This window comes from Lactuca serriola, chromosome 4 (assembly GCF_051521515.1).
Source record: "Lactuca serriola cultivar US96UC23 chromosome 4, Lser_US96UC23_V15, whole genome shotgun sequence".
Classification (NCBI taxonomy): Eukaryota; Viridiplantae; Streptophyta; class Magnoliopsida; order Asterales; family Asteraceae; genus Lactuca; species Lactuca serriola.
In genome coordinates this window covers 386,737,608-386,753,227 of record NC_136411.1, presented here as the reverse complement: position 1 = coordinate 386,753,227, position 15,620 = coordinate 386,737,608, and positions in this window count along the sequence as shown.

Below are 15,620 nucleotides of genomic sequence, written 5' to 3'. Positions count from 1 at the left end.
CACACCACCATTCGACGTTCGCCACGTATCGGTCTTATCCGATTTATGCCTCGCGTAGCCGAGGACTACGCCCAACGTACATCCAAGGCTTCGCTCTATAAAAGGGTTGCGAAGGCTGCCAAAGAAAGCACTCATTTGTCCTATATTTCTCTCACTAGTTTCTCTCTCTAAGATCCTTAAACCCCCCTAAAGCCAAGGAAAACCCCTAGCCCCCGAAGGAATCCCCGGAGAGCCCGAAGGCTACAAGAAAAATAGTTTTTTCGGTTTGAAACTCTGCCCGTGAGGAGCCCGGTTCTCAAGCAAACTTTCCGGTTTCGTCAAAGAAGGTTATTTTTAGAAGCGAGGTGTCGTCCAAATCACTCCGTATCAGGTGGGTGTGTAGTCACTTTCATCTTATACATAGATATGAAGTATTTTAAATAAATTATGTGCTGTGTGTGTGTGTGTGTGTGTGTGTGTGTATATATATATATATATATATACATGTTATCTATTTACTTGAGATGATTGTTGGATGAAAGATCTATACTTCTTTCTTTTAGATCTGAAACTTTTTCCTTCATATCTACACTTTCTCATCTCAGATCTAAACTGTGTACTTTGAGATCTATGTTGGATGAAAGATCTGAACTTCTTTCCTTCAGATTTGAACTTTTTCTTCAGATTTAGACCGTATATGGATTTTATGCTTTGAAAGTTATGCTGGATGAAAGATGTAAACTTTGTTTTTACAGGTCTGCACCATGTATGTATTTGATATCTACAAATATGTTGGGTAGAAATGTTGGATTAGTGTTTAAGCCCGTATCTATTTTTGGTAAATACTTGACCCGATTGTGTATGGTCCTTTTGGGTAGCCTTCACCAGAGCAACATGATAGGATGATTTATAAATAAAGAGGTTATTATGATTTAATAATATATTATATGATTAATATATTAAAAGAGAAATCATATAGTTTAATTAATATTAGACAAGAATTAATTAACAACTAATTCTGTGGCTAAAAGAGATTAATTTAATAAAATGGACTAGAACTGTCAATTGTGTGATAGTTGGTTTTTGGGCTGTGGATCCTTATGGATCATGGGGTGGACAAAAATAAGATGTATGGACTCCTTGATTTCGTCCAAGCCTTAATCTAGAAGGATCCTTGGACTGCTTAATGCCTAAGTAATTTAATTAGGGTTTCAGGTTGTAACCCTAGCAGCGCAAGTATTTAAAGGACCCGGGGGCTACAGAAATCGGCTAACATAAACCCTAAGGAGTTCCTAGAGCCGACTTTGTGTCCTCAACCTCTCTCCATATCATCCTCTTGCTTCTTGGTGTTTGTAATCCATTAGAGGAGTGACAATTATGACTCTAAGCTCCAAGGATAATAAGATTCAAGCTTCCAACAAAAGGTAATCATCTAGATCTCTTTTAGATTGTCAATTTCGACTTGTATATCATAGATCTAGGGTTTGCAAGTCTTGGATGAAAGCATTTTCATTAGAGAAACCTAGATCCAAGCATTAGGGTTTGCATGTGCACATAGGAATGTTCTTATGGCTCAAACACATTAGTGGTATCAGAGCCTTGATTGGCTTCTTTTGAATTTGATGCTTTGTGTCTTGATTCTTGCTTAAAATCGATTTTTCTTGCCCTCTGCCTGATGAACTCGAAGAGTTCCATTGTGGACTCGACGAGTAGGATGAACTCGACGAGTCTATATGGGGACTTGGCGAGTCGGAGCGTCAGACAGAGGGAATTTCAAGATTTCTTGCTGTTTTGCTTAAGGATAATTACCTAAATTATTTTAGTCTAATAAAATCCGAATTTTATTACCTTTTTATCAATATCCTCATCAAAACATGTGACAACCCGAAATTTTCTACTGCTTTCAAAGCTCAGTCAGTCAACTCACCTTAGTGTCAGACCCATTCCTGCTATCATTTAGCACAATTTAGAGTCAGTTTGAGCGTTCTGAGCCTTGTACACTTAAGGGATAAGTGTTGGGGTTTATCTGCTGAAGCTATAGTACAAAGGTCAAGCCTAAATCACCAGGACCTGGAGTTCACGGCCACCACACTGGAGTTTACGGACGTAAACTCCATGTGGGCCGTAAACTCACCTTATATGATCAAGTGTTGGCCATTTGTTCCATTTCTTTCCTTCTTTGGCCGATTTTCCCTCATTCTCTCTCAACTATCATCCCGATCTTCACCTTAGATCTTCAAAACTAGTAAGTATTCTTCCTTGACTTGTTGTTACACCTCTTAATCTAGCATTCTCTCATGATTCCATCCATAAAAATCATGTTTTCATAGATCTTCTAGTTTCACCAAGAACACACACTAGTGTTCTTGGCCAAAATCGACCCTTTCAACCTCCTATATCGTAAGTACTCTTGTCCTAGCTTGTTATGTACTAGATTGAACTTGTTTAGGCCTTAGAAACATCAAGAACCATGGGTTGGAAGAGAGTTTACGGCCAAGGATCTCCCAAGGCCGTAAACTCCCTATAAATGTGCAATGATGCCCTCTTTTCCTTCCTATTTACTAGAACTTAGACTAGAACCAACCACCATTGAACTAGGGACCTTAAACATCAAAAATACCATGAACATATAGAGTTTACGGCTGTAAACCCATGAGGAATGGTCCATGGGCTGTAAACTCTAAAAAGGGGTGAAATTGTTCCACCATGACTTCCTAAGGCTTAGACTTGAAGTAAGGATGCTTCTTTAAGACTTATAAGACCTCAAAACACAAAATGGAACCAATTACCATCAGTTTATGGTTGTAAACTCATGGGGAAATGACCTTAGGCCGTAAACTCCTTAAGGAGTGGTCCGTGGACCATAAACTCAGATGTAATGCCATACAACCCTTAGATGCAACCCTAAGTTCTTATAACACTTGAATCCAAGTGTTTCCTTGTCCTAGGGTGTCTTAACTTAGTTAATTAGTTGTTAAATGACTAATTGGATACATATATGTGTTATTATATGTTATTTAGGAGCATTATGTGTGTTCAAGTCTTCACTTAACACCTAGCACCTTGTCCAACACTTCCGTCCAATCCACTCACTACAGGTGAGTTCATACCCCCTTAATTAACCTTTTAAATGTCTTTAAATGCTTTTATAGGGGGGATACAAGTTAAATCATACTAGGTATTATATCAATCACATGTGATTAATAACTAGTACACAAATGGATTTACTACGCTTTTAGCTGTTTTACAAAGCATACTACTTCTAAATGACTTTCTCAAACATTTCTACATGTTAAACTCTTTATCAAACTGTCTTACATACTGTATCTTTCCTTTCAAACTCTATTACAACTGTGTTTCAAACAAAAGATTTTGTATACTTTAAACTGTTTATATCAAACAAATTGCTTTAAATCGTTCCTCAGGATCTTTTATAAAACTTCTTTTAAACTTTTATATTGTACGAATGTCGTCTAAATATTAGTTATATATTATGTATATATATAGACATAAAAGTTCTATCAGTCAATTCAGTACCTTTGGGTACCAACGGCATACCTTCGGTTATGCACGTACATTACTAGTAACTATAATAGGTATAGTTAGGAGATACTACTTACTATTCCTAGTATAAGGAATCACACAAGAGTCTGTTCATTCATGAGTCTATACAAATATATTATTACATACTATATGAAGAGATACTATTACATACTATACGAAGAGATACTATTACATACTATATGAAGAGATACTAATACATACTATATGAAGAGATACTATTACATACTATATGAAGAGATACTATTACACACTATATGAAGAGATACTTTGACATACTATATGGGACTGACCATTCTACACCTGGCTGTTAGCAACAGTGGGAAACTGCACATCGACGGATGTCCTCGGTTGTACGGTTCGGCGAGTTACTACGCCGTGTTTATCCTAGTACAAAAGGATACGATGTCAATGATTATATACGTTTCCTATTACTTTTAACTTGTGACACATTCACATAAATGATGATGTAGACTATATTTTAATAATTATAGTTATACATGGGAAAAACCTTCTTTTATACAGAGAAGCATACCTTCAAAACAGCCGGGTCTTGGTAGAAGACTACTTTTTATACTAGTAGGAAATATTAGGTTTTCTAGGGTTTTCATACTTATACAAACTTTTTCATCAAACATATACAAGTCTTTTCTTATAGTTTTACAAACCAATGACACTAAGATACTTATGAATTCACCAGCTTTATGCTGATCTACGCTTTCAAAATAACTTGTATTCTCAGGTCACCAGTAGACAGGTACGATGACCAGGTTTTGAGAAGACAGGGCAATCAAGACTCGTCTTTTATTTTGATTACTTATTTTCATGTCTTATTCTATGAAAGAACACACTTGTATTAAAATTTATACTATTAATGCAATGTATAATGTTGTTGCTTGTTTACTACTTTGCACTATTGTGATACTTTACTTGACGTCCTCCGCCCCAGAACGTTTCCGCCGTTCTTGGTTTTGGGGTGTGACAGATTGGTATCAGAGCTTTGTTTATAGTGAATTGAGTATATCAACCCATAAAAGATATACTAACTATAAATACAATGGGATTAAAATACTCTGACCAAGAGTTTATACTTTTAAATAATAAAATATTTAACTAAGTATACATGCCTGCATTCATATTAAAATCAGTATCACAATGACAAAAACAAAAGTATTACGATTTTTGAATATCACAAGTAAGCTTGGGGGTATGGTCAATCCTGGGAGTGGCATAGCCTAATCAACTACGTTGGTCCAAGGAGTGATTAGCATATGCCCAAGAATGGTTGTGATATGGCAACAAGTCTAAAAACTTACCAACACCACTATAATGAAGACATTAGGAGTATTTTTGTGTTACTATAATTACTTAGTTGAGAACTAAAGATCTTCATTAATAGGTCAATAGTTGCTAAGTGGATACACCAAGGTTATATGTAACAAGGATGACGTAGACTTAGAATCTGTGAAATTTTGCTTTACCCCCTGTTCCTTGTGAATTTGGAGTTAAGGTCACTTATTCGAAGGCCTATCCTGTTTTGATTACATATAACTGGTATGCACTTTACAAATATTGACGTAACTAATGAAGAGTATCTTATAATTATCTAGATAGTACGTCTAGTAATTATTTCTTGATCCCCATTGCTCGCGTAGATAACATGGCTGGACCCTATCCCCACGGCGACTCTTACCTTCCGAACGAAGGCAATGATGGATGGTTTGAAGAAGAGCCAGAAGATGATCATCCAATCCCTGTGGATGATTACCATGCAGAAGGCTTTTTGGATGGTGCTAACTCTGAGCCCGAGGTTGAGAACCTACCCTCGGTGGCTCCCAACGCAAATCCTAACCCTCGTCCGACTTTTCAAGGCCCGACGCCCCCTTGGGTAGAATGCCTAGAGACATGGAGCGAAGATTAGAATCAACCCATGTCATTCAATAGAGACTGAAGTTTCTATAACATAAGCGAAGGATGCTCAGGAGACAGAGTGCTGCCAATCCTGATCCATAGAGTTGCCCGAAACGAAATTCAGGGTAGGATAGCTTTCCATCGTATCGCAGAGGTTGATACCAATGTAGGAATGCATACCATCCGCACCAATCGCCTTGAAAATGCTTGTGAGAGATCGGAGAGAGACCACGAGGACCTGCAGCAAGCACTAGCTGAAACTCGAGCCGACGTCATAGAGCTCCGAGTACGCCAGAGGGTGTGCAAAAGACACATGCTTGATATGGAGCGCCAATTGGCTGAACTAAGGGTTCACCAGAGGAATGACCGTCCCCAGTAAGAGATGCTTTATCTTTCTTTTCTTGTTATAAGGAATGATTTTCCTGTATATGCCCTATGTAGCACTTTTCTATGTATCTACCCCAGCACCATAAGTACTTATAGTTTGGCCTTTATGCTGCCAAAACTTTTTACTCTGGATATGATGTAAGACCTTCTACAAGGTCAATTTATTTCCAAACTTATTACGTCCTAAATATCAAGGATATCGACAGTCGACAAATTTCAGTGTCAATCTTTGTTCAAATACTTTCATCATACTATCTTTAGAACTCTGTCTGAAACTCACTCTAGTCAAGTTATTGGGCCATGGTAATTTAACTCAGGGACAACCTCCAATTCTTGTCGAAGGATAGATAGCAATCGTCTTGTAACCATTCTATGAACTTACTTCTACCCTTTACTAGGACTACATCATAGGGATGTAGGACAAACCCTCGAGAACTTACTTCTACTCATTACAGAATGACGAAATACATCTAGGTTCGACCATAATCACTCACAAACTCCTTTTCTTTCACATAAACATAATCATGTCGTCATCCAGAAATAGTCAACCGAGCAATGAAACCCCTATCCTTCATATCGACGCCGCTAAATTCCAAGCCACGGTAACAGCTATCCTTGCAAACCTCAGCTCTGGCAACGCAAACAAGACTGGCAAAAGGGTTGACAATCCCGATCGTTGTACCGATCTGAGAAATCAACCAATAATAACAGTCACAAACACCCAAAGCCACAACTCAGAGTTTAAGAAACAAAAGCGTCAAGCCCAAAAGGAACACAAGCGATATGAGGGAACACTCTCGAAGTGTAACAAGTGTAACTATCATCATAATGGATCTTGCCGAGTGTTGCAATGCATCAATTGCAACAAAATGGGGCACATTGCTCATTTCTGTGGAACCACCTCCACCAACGGAGCCAGCCAGGGTTGCTATAGTTGTGCTGAGAAAGGACACTATAAAAGGAATTGTCCAAAAGGTAATAAAAATGAATGCACCCGCATCCACATAACTCCGACCCGACACATCACTTCCACCACCAATGCTCGTACAAGCCAAATATGTCACCAATGCGGTGAGATAGGACACCTCGAGAAGGCTTGTCCAATATCAAAGAACTCTAGCACAGGCGGGAAGATACGAAGGATCACTACTACAGTAATATAGGAAAATAAAGTTATTAGACTTATCCAAGTGGGATTCTGTTGGATAAGGTGTCTAAGTCCATAACTTATTTGGTATATACTTGACTCGACCCGACATGGTCCATTTGGGTTGCACTTCACCCAAACTATTTATGGATAATTTTATGAGAATTGTATACTTACGATTTATTAATATATTATAAGTTATAATATATTAATATAAAGTCATGTCATTTAATTAGTTTTAATCTTGAATTAATTATGAATTAATTTAGTGATTAAAATGAAAAGTAATTAAATCATGGGTTATTATATTTATATGGTGTAGTCTAATACTCATTTGTTAATGGGCTAAGCTTATATGGAAGTCCATGGATGATCCATGGAGATTTTAACCCATGGATCCTTGGAAAGGAAAAGATATGGGTTATTAGGGTTTCATCCTAACCATGCACACTATATAAACAAGCTTACGTTGCATGAAATAGCACCCTAGTGTGTGTGTGTGTGTGTAAGGTGTGGCCGATTTCTAAGAGTGTGTATACTCTCTCATAAAGTTTTCCAAGTTTGTGGTGATTTGTGATTTCCATTTGAGGCATTCACATTATTGGTGCTTGGCTCTCAAACTCCAAGGAATCAACACTCATCAAAAGGTATGTAATTCATCTAGTTCCTTTTATGTTTAAAAGTTCCCCATGCCATGCTAGATAAGTTATAAAGCTTGGAAAACAAATTTTTAATGTATTTAGACAAACATAGATCCAAGGTTTATTAGGGTTGCATGTACACTTAGGAAGTGTTAGAATGCTCAAAACCCAACAGTGGTATCAGAGTCTAGACTTGTTTGTTTGATACTTGATGCAAAATAGTGGAAAAAAGTCGATTTTTTGCTGTCTGCCTAATGAACTCGCCGAGTCCATGGGGGGGCTCGCCGAGTTCAAGTGTAAACTCATCCTACTCGCCGAGTAGGTTCGTGCACTCGACGAGTAGGAGCCTTATAATGCAGATTTTCGACTTTTGCTTCTGGAAATGGACTAGAAACATTACCCTAAATTGCTTTAATGTTTTAAAACTTGTTTTAGTTGGTGTAATGGTTGTTCTAATCCATTTACAATAGCCTATATCAAAATTTCATGCTTTGTATGTGTTCATATAATTCTTGGAACTTTGATGATCATGTTCATGTTCTTATGAATTTAGAAGATCATAGGAATTATTTGTTGAATTGTTTAGGATTAATTCTTGATCATTTATGTGTTTTAATGGAGTCCATAATTTTTCCTCAAGTTATGGATATCCAAATGTCACTTCTTTTAAACACATAAGTTACACAAAAATGAAGAGTCTTCATTTTTATGAACCATTAATTCATAAGTTATGAAATGAAAAGTTTTGGATAGTTACAAAACTTGCCCTCAAGTTTTGGAATTTGTAAACTTTCACACACTTTAATAAACTTTAATTCCAACCCTTTGATTTTTAATAGTTAAAATTCTACACTTATACTATTTATAACATTACTGGTTAATTATTATATATATGTATAAGAATAAGTCATTCTACCGTTAGGAGGCCTCATTCACGAAGCCGGTCTATAAGGGGGGTATAAGGTTGCTGCCTATAAAATGGTAGCTTAATGGGTGTCCACTCTCACCCACCGCTTCCTTGATCGTTGGAGGGTCGTTAGCCGAAAGGGTAGGACAATGACTTTAAATCCTCATTAAAAGTATAATGATTATTATAAAGTAACTAAATACTTTAATTCCCAATCTTAGTTACTTTAGGAAAAATGTGAACATGGTGCTAGTCCATGGAATTCACACTTTGTACCTTACCAAGTCGTTGGTGGAGCGTGTGTGGTTAACGGGCACACTAACTTGGACTAGTAAGGATCACGAAGGGTGACTTAATGTTTGTCATAGATCAATGGAGCGTGTGTGGTTAACCGACACATTGATTAGGTGATAATATTAATGGTACCAAGTGAATTAGTATGGTTATTCACACCTTGTTTTGTGATCCGCGGCATCCCAGTCACAAAACTTGAGAGGGAACAATCGAGATTAAAACATGCCATTGAAAAGTTCAATGAATCTCAAAAGATCTAGGAGTTTCAAATCCAATAAAAACCTAATAAAATATTTCATTTTTCATGGTAGAAATTGGTGAATCGTCATTCGCCTACCTTAAAATATCTTATAGCTTGTATTACGACATCCCTCTTCCAAGTTATAAAATATTGTGTTGGGTCCTAGCCTTAATATTTCATATTGGGTGTTATATTAAGGATTTTGAATCAACTAACTTGATTATCTCCCATTATAGATGTCTAGTTCAGACAACTATGATCTTCCCAAATCTCTTGGAACAAGCTTTCCTCTTAAAGATGATGTCCCTAAACATCATGCTTCTCTTCCTCCACCTCCTCTATTAAGGCTAAGACCCAAGTTTAAGGTCACTTAAACCCTATTGGCAAGCAAGATCTATGTGTGATCACATCTTGGTGATGAAGTCACATATTGACAAGCCGGATGAAAGTTGGATGGTCAATCACTTTCTTGGTAACATAGTGAGCCCCTTTCGGAGCACTATGAGACAGACTATGACATGACCCTTAGTGATCTTATCTATTTGCTTGGTGCTGCGGAATCAGCAATGATTTGGAACACTAGTAAAGCAAATTTTATTAGAAGATCAACTTCCCAAACCTTAAATGGACATTGACAATGGTAGCATTGGATATCTAGAAAAGGATTTCTCTTCCCAATGGAAAGTGATCGACCATAGTCAACTCGGTTGACCAAATGGTAAAGAGAAAGGCTAAGTCTGAGATAGTCTCATGTGCCATTACTAAAGGGTCCATATGTTTTATTGCCAAAGGGAGGGACAGTGATTGCGAAGCTTCCATATTTACCTGAAAGATCTTAAGATTGATCAAGTCAAGAAGTTTGACTCTACTTCAGTTAAACTCCATTGTCTAACTGTCACACCCCGAAACTGAAGGCGGAAACATTCTGGGGCGGAGGACGTCATGAAGTATCGCAACCAATGTTCATAGTAAGCATAGTAAACACAAAACATTACATTACACAGATTCATTTACATTGTCTGAAAACAAAGAGTTACATGTGTTATACATATATATCATATGAACAAAAGTTAAGATGAGTCTCCTATACGCTCCGTCTTCTCAGAAAGACCGTGGCGTACCTATCTAACGTAAACCTGAGAATACAAGCAGTTTGAAAATCAGCATAAAGCTGGTAAGTTCATAAGCGGTTTTGTTTTCTGAAAATGAACAAGTTTCCTTTGGTTTTTCTAAAAAAGTCGTTATCCAAGAAAATCCCATATTTTCTTATAAGTAAAGTTTAGTTATCCGATTATTACACAGATTGGTTAAGAAAAGTTCAGTTATCCCAGGAAAAACCCTTATTTTCCTTAAAAAGTTTGTGATTGGTTATCGAATCTGAATGTCATGTACAAGTATCTTCCCTACTTAATGTGTGTGCGTGAAGTTTCCTGAAAGTCTGGTTACCATTAAAAAAATACATTAGTTTTGACACGTATATAAAACTAATAAATAAGTATAAGGTTTTCATAATCTTGATTACGAGTTCCATAATCATACTACAGACTAGATAAGGCTCGGAACGGGGCCAGTATCTTTTTATGACTTTTGTCACCCTTGAACCCTTCGGTTCGGCTGTAGCTAGTAGCCAGGTGTGGGATAGTCAATCCCGTATAGATCTATACACTCAAGTCACGCTCTCCCTCCCGGAGATTCTGGTTATGGGGGCGGTCCCACACTCTCGTATCTAAGGGGAGTGTTACCAAGGACGTGTCTCCAATCTTAAGATTAATGAATTTTAAAAGTTGTCCTTTACTCTCGAATCTAGGGGGAGTATTACTAAGGACATTTTAAAGTAATAATAATACGGAACACTCTATTTACTTGTCCTTCACTCTCGTATCTAGGGGGAGTTTACCAAGGACATATCAAAAGTTCTAAGATTAATGTTATTAGTCCTTTACTCTCGTATCTAAGGGGGAGTATTATCAAGGACATAACTCAAATCTTAGGTTTAATGAACTCAAATATAATATTAATACAGAACTTTCTAATTTATTAGTCCTTCACTCTCGTATTCAGGGGAGTGTTATTAAGGACAGATCTAAAGTGCTGAAGTCCTTCACTCTCGTAACTAAGGGGAGTGTTAGCAAGGACGTAATGCTTTTAACAGAAATAACGTGAAAATCATTTCTGAAGTATAAAATATAACATTTTATAAATATTTTCACAAACAGTATGGTAATTAATTTTGCAAGTTAAACGGTTGTCCGATTCAATTTCCAGTGTTAAAAGCATACGAAAATACGAACATAGCACATGAAATAATAAGTTTTGAGTACAAGAATTTCTTGTACTTTTGCTTGCATCCCCCCCCTGAAAACATTGAAACACATTGAAAATGGGTAGGGGTATGAACTCACCAGTCGAGGAACGTGTCGGCTAGGATGCTAAGTGTTAGATCGGGGCTTGATAACGCGTGAGGTTCCTATGTAATATGAAATGATACACAATTGTATCTAATTAGACTTTGAACCACTAATTAGATGTGATTATACACTCCAAGACGCGAAAACACTTCAAATCAAGTGTTTGGAGTGACCCGGGTGACATCTACGGACGTATAGGGCATAGATATGGAGTTTTCGCTTCAAGAGTAAACTCCTGAGGAAGTTCTCGGCCCTAAGACCATGTCCCCATGAGTTTACGGCCGTAAACTCATGGTTGATGGGTTCTTGGTTGCTAAATGGCCTTATAACACTTGGGGAATTTAGCTAGGATCAAATCTAGGGTATAGGGGAGGATTAAACCACCAAAGGGACCATAAAATGGATTTTACGCCCGTGCAATAGGAGTTTAAGGTCGTAAGCTCCTAAGTACTCTTTCCATTTATGTTTTGGTGGCCCTAGATTAATCACATGTGATTCAAACTCATTTTTCAAGTCATGGGGTGAAGTTAGGGCACATTTTGACCAAGTTATAGGAGTTTATGGCCCAGGAACCTGTCCTTGGGGGGTTTACGGCCGTGAACTCCTAAGGGGGGGGGGGTTATCAAGTTTAAGGCCCCTAACTTGATTGTGGTTGCTTCTAGATTTTATTCCTAGGCTTAGGAGGTGTTGAAGGGGCTTCTTAACACCTTAAAAGGAGTTTACTGCCCATGAAAGGGTGTTTACAGTCCAAGCATGTTCTTGGGCCGTAAACTCATATTTATCCCCTAAATGATGAGTTCATGGTGTTCCAAGTCCATTCCAATAAGTCCTTAAGTCATTTCCATGCTCCAAGAGTGATTTGGTAGGGTTTTTGGGCTCCAAAACCCATTTTATGTGTTTTTACGGCCTAGGACTGTTCTACGGCCATAAACACATGTTGATGGTCCTATTTCATAGTTGGAACATGAAATTGAAAGCCAAAGAGGTTATACTATGAGTTAGGATTGTTACCTTGACGATTTGCGGCTTGAATTGGATGATTTAGGACCAAGAACTTGAATTTGATGAGAGAGAGTAGAGAGAGAGTGAAAAAGGCTTTAAATGAGGTCCTTTGAACTTTATATATGGTTTGAGTTTGGCACATGGTGGAATTCTACCTGATACCGACGTTAAACGGGGCTTTTGGTCGCACCCGATTAAGTTGTCGTAACCCGATATGGTCGAAACTAAAAATATTTCTAAGTAATAATTTGGGATGTTTTCATGGGTTTCTAACGTGTTTGGATGCTTACGAGGTCAAAATAAATGTCTTAAATTAATTGACCTAATCCAAAAATGTAACGGAAACAATTCGAAAACGACGAATTTTATTAACGGAACGGGTTACAATGATGGAACGAACTTCGAGTTGTCACATTATCCCCCCGTTAGAGGGAATTTCGTCCTGAAATTCAAACTTTAGATACGACTCAAGGATTTGGAAAGAGATATGGATACTTCTGATTCATCGGGTCATTGCGCTCCCAAGTGAACTCGGGTTCTTGCTTGGAATTCCAGCGAACCTGCACTATCGGGACGCGGCTTTGTTTCGTATGTTTAATCTCTCGATCTATGATTTCAATTGGTTCTCCCATGAGGTTCAGGTTTTTGTTGATCTCGGTCTCATCAAAGGGATTACTAGAGTTTCATCGGGTAGGCGCTTCTTAAGAATAGAGACGTGGAATACCGGATGGATGTTGCAAAGTTCTAAAGGTAGTCGGAGTTTGTAAGCTATAGGATCGATCCTAACGAGGATCTCGAAAGGTCCTATGTACCTCGGGTTAAGTTTTCCACGTTTTCTAAAGCGTATCGTGCCCTTTTTGTGGGTGTCTTCGATGCCGACTAATTCTTATCGCCTAGATACTAGAAGGGTCCACGTGTATGCCTTTACCGCTTACCACGTGAACAGGGAAAATGGTTAGACTGAAGGGCATCACTACGATCTCGTAGTGATCATATCGAGTCCTGGATGTCGTCTTGGGAACACTATTCTCGAGAACTCGTATCTGATGGTACTCTGACCTAAGGTCTATCTTCGCGAAGTATTTGGCTCCTTGAAGTTGATCGAAAAGGTCGTCTATTCGAGGAAGCGGATATCAGTTCTTGATGGTCAACTTATTCAGCTCATGGTAGTCGATAAACATTCGAAAGAAACAAACAATATCGGGGTCCTTCAAGGTGAGGAACTCGGTCTGATGAACCCTTTGCGGAGTAGCTTATTAAGCTGACTGGATAACTCCTGCATTTCTGCTGGAGCTAAGTGATATGGGGACTTGGCTACGAGGGTAGCTCTAGGAATTAGGTCGAAAGGCATCGGGAAAATTGTAGACTTCGGGGATGCTCTCGACGTCTTTAACTTCCTGTTTCTCGTTGATCACATGGGATAGGAACACATGGCACTCCTTTCACAAAATATTTTGGGCTTTGATGTATGAAATGAGCGAAGGTTGGAACTAAGTTTATTGCCGTAGATTATGAGCATTTGACCAGAGGGAAGGTTGAGATGGATAGATTTCTCGCAACAAAGGATATCAGCATGATTGAGACTCAATCAATCCATGCCAATGATAACATCAAAGCTCTTTATTGAAAAACCGGCATAAGATCGATGGGAAAATAATGATCGCCGAGGGTATGGGTTCAACCTACGAACATATCGCTAGCGTCTTCTTTCTCGTTGTTAGTCATCTCGATGGTAGACATTTCGGTTACTAATGGAGGACTAAGATTAAGATGACATTTGATTGAATAGATAACAGATTATCTTTCAACAATATAATTGAAAAGGATTGCAAGTATAAGGGCTGTTGAGGAGGAGTATACCTGTGTCAACGGTGGGATCGGCGGCTACCTCATCTTGTCCCATAGCTAAGACTCTCCCAGTGTTGCTAGTTGTTGCTGTCTTGGGGCATTTTCGCTTGAAATGCCCGACTTCGCCGCAACCGTAGCAGGCCTGACTGATTTCCGCTCCAAAAGCTTGATTGGTTGATTGGGTTGGTGTCTTGTAGTTTTTCGCTGTGTGACCCTTTTTGCCACAGTTGTTGCAAAACACCTCTCGACATGGACTGGAAGTGAGGTGATGATAATTGCACTTATTACACAGAGGGAGGGTACCAGCATACCTACTGGTAGGAGTTTGAGTAGTGGATTCGACGGCTGAGACAGTAGCAGGGGCAGTAGCAGCGCGAACTGTCACCGTTTGCTGCTTCTTCGAGGACTCCTGAGAGGGCTGACTCTTCTTCTTTTTCCAAGATTTTCTTTTCTAACCACTCCTCTCTGTCGGCTCAGGAGTGGTGGCTGCTTCCTCTAGGTCATCGCTATGGTCGATCAGGGTTTGCGCTAGGCATTTGGCGCTGTCGTAGGTGTCTGGCTTCGCAGCCAAGACATTTCCCTTGGTTGGTTGGGTCAACCCCTAGATGAACCTCTCAATCTTTTTACTCTCTGGGGTAACCATTCCTGGACAAAGTAGCGCCAAGTCATCAAATCTTGAAGTGTAAGCGGCCATATCAGAACCCTTCATCTTCATGTTCCATAGTTCGTGTTCTAGCTTCTGCATTTCGCCCCGAGGGCAATACTCTGCAAGCAGAAGTTCCTTGATGGCCTCCCAACCCATGGCATTGGCTACAGGTAGGGTTAGGGATTTGACTCGGCCGTTCCACCAAGTCAGGGCTTTATCGGTGAACGTGCATGCAGCGAACTTCACCTTATCTGATTCAGAGCAGGCATAGATTTCGAAAATAGATTTGATTTTCTCGAACCATCGGGTTAGGGCAATGACAACTCCAGTGCCATCGAAAGTTGTGGGTTTCGCATTCATAAAGTCCTTATAGGAACACTCCTTCTGGTGTCCCTGGCCACCGTCCTAGTTTTGAGATTGGGTACCACCTCCTGGACCACCGGGGCCACCGAGGTTCATTTGAGACATGGAGGCTGCCACTGCGGCAGTAACAGCTGCCTGGAACATTACGGGATCGAATTGGGGAGGAGGTGGTGGCAGAGGCTTGTTGTTCCTTGAGTTGGGTCTCTTTCTTGGAGGCATCTTGATCAAAAAGATCAGGAAAGAGAGGATGGTAAGTCCTCTGAATTGAATCAAGAGATATGATAC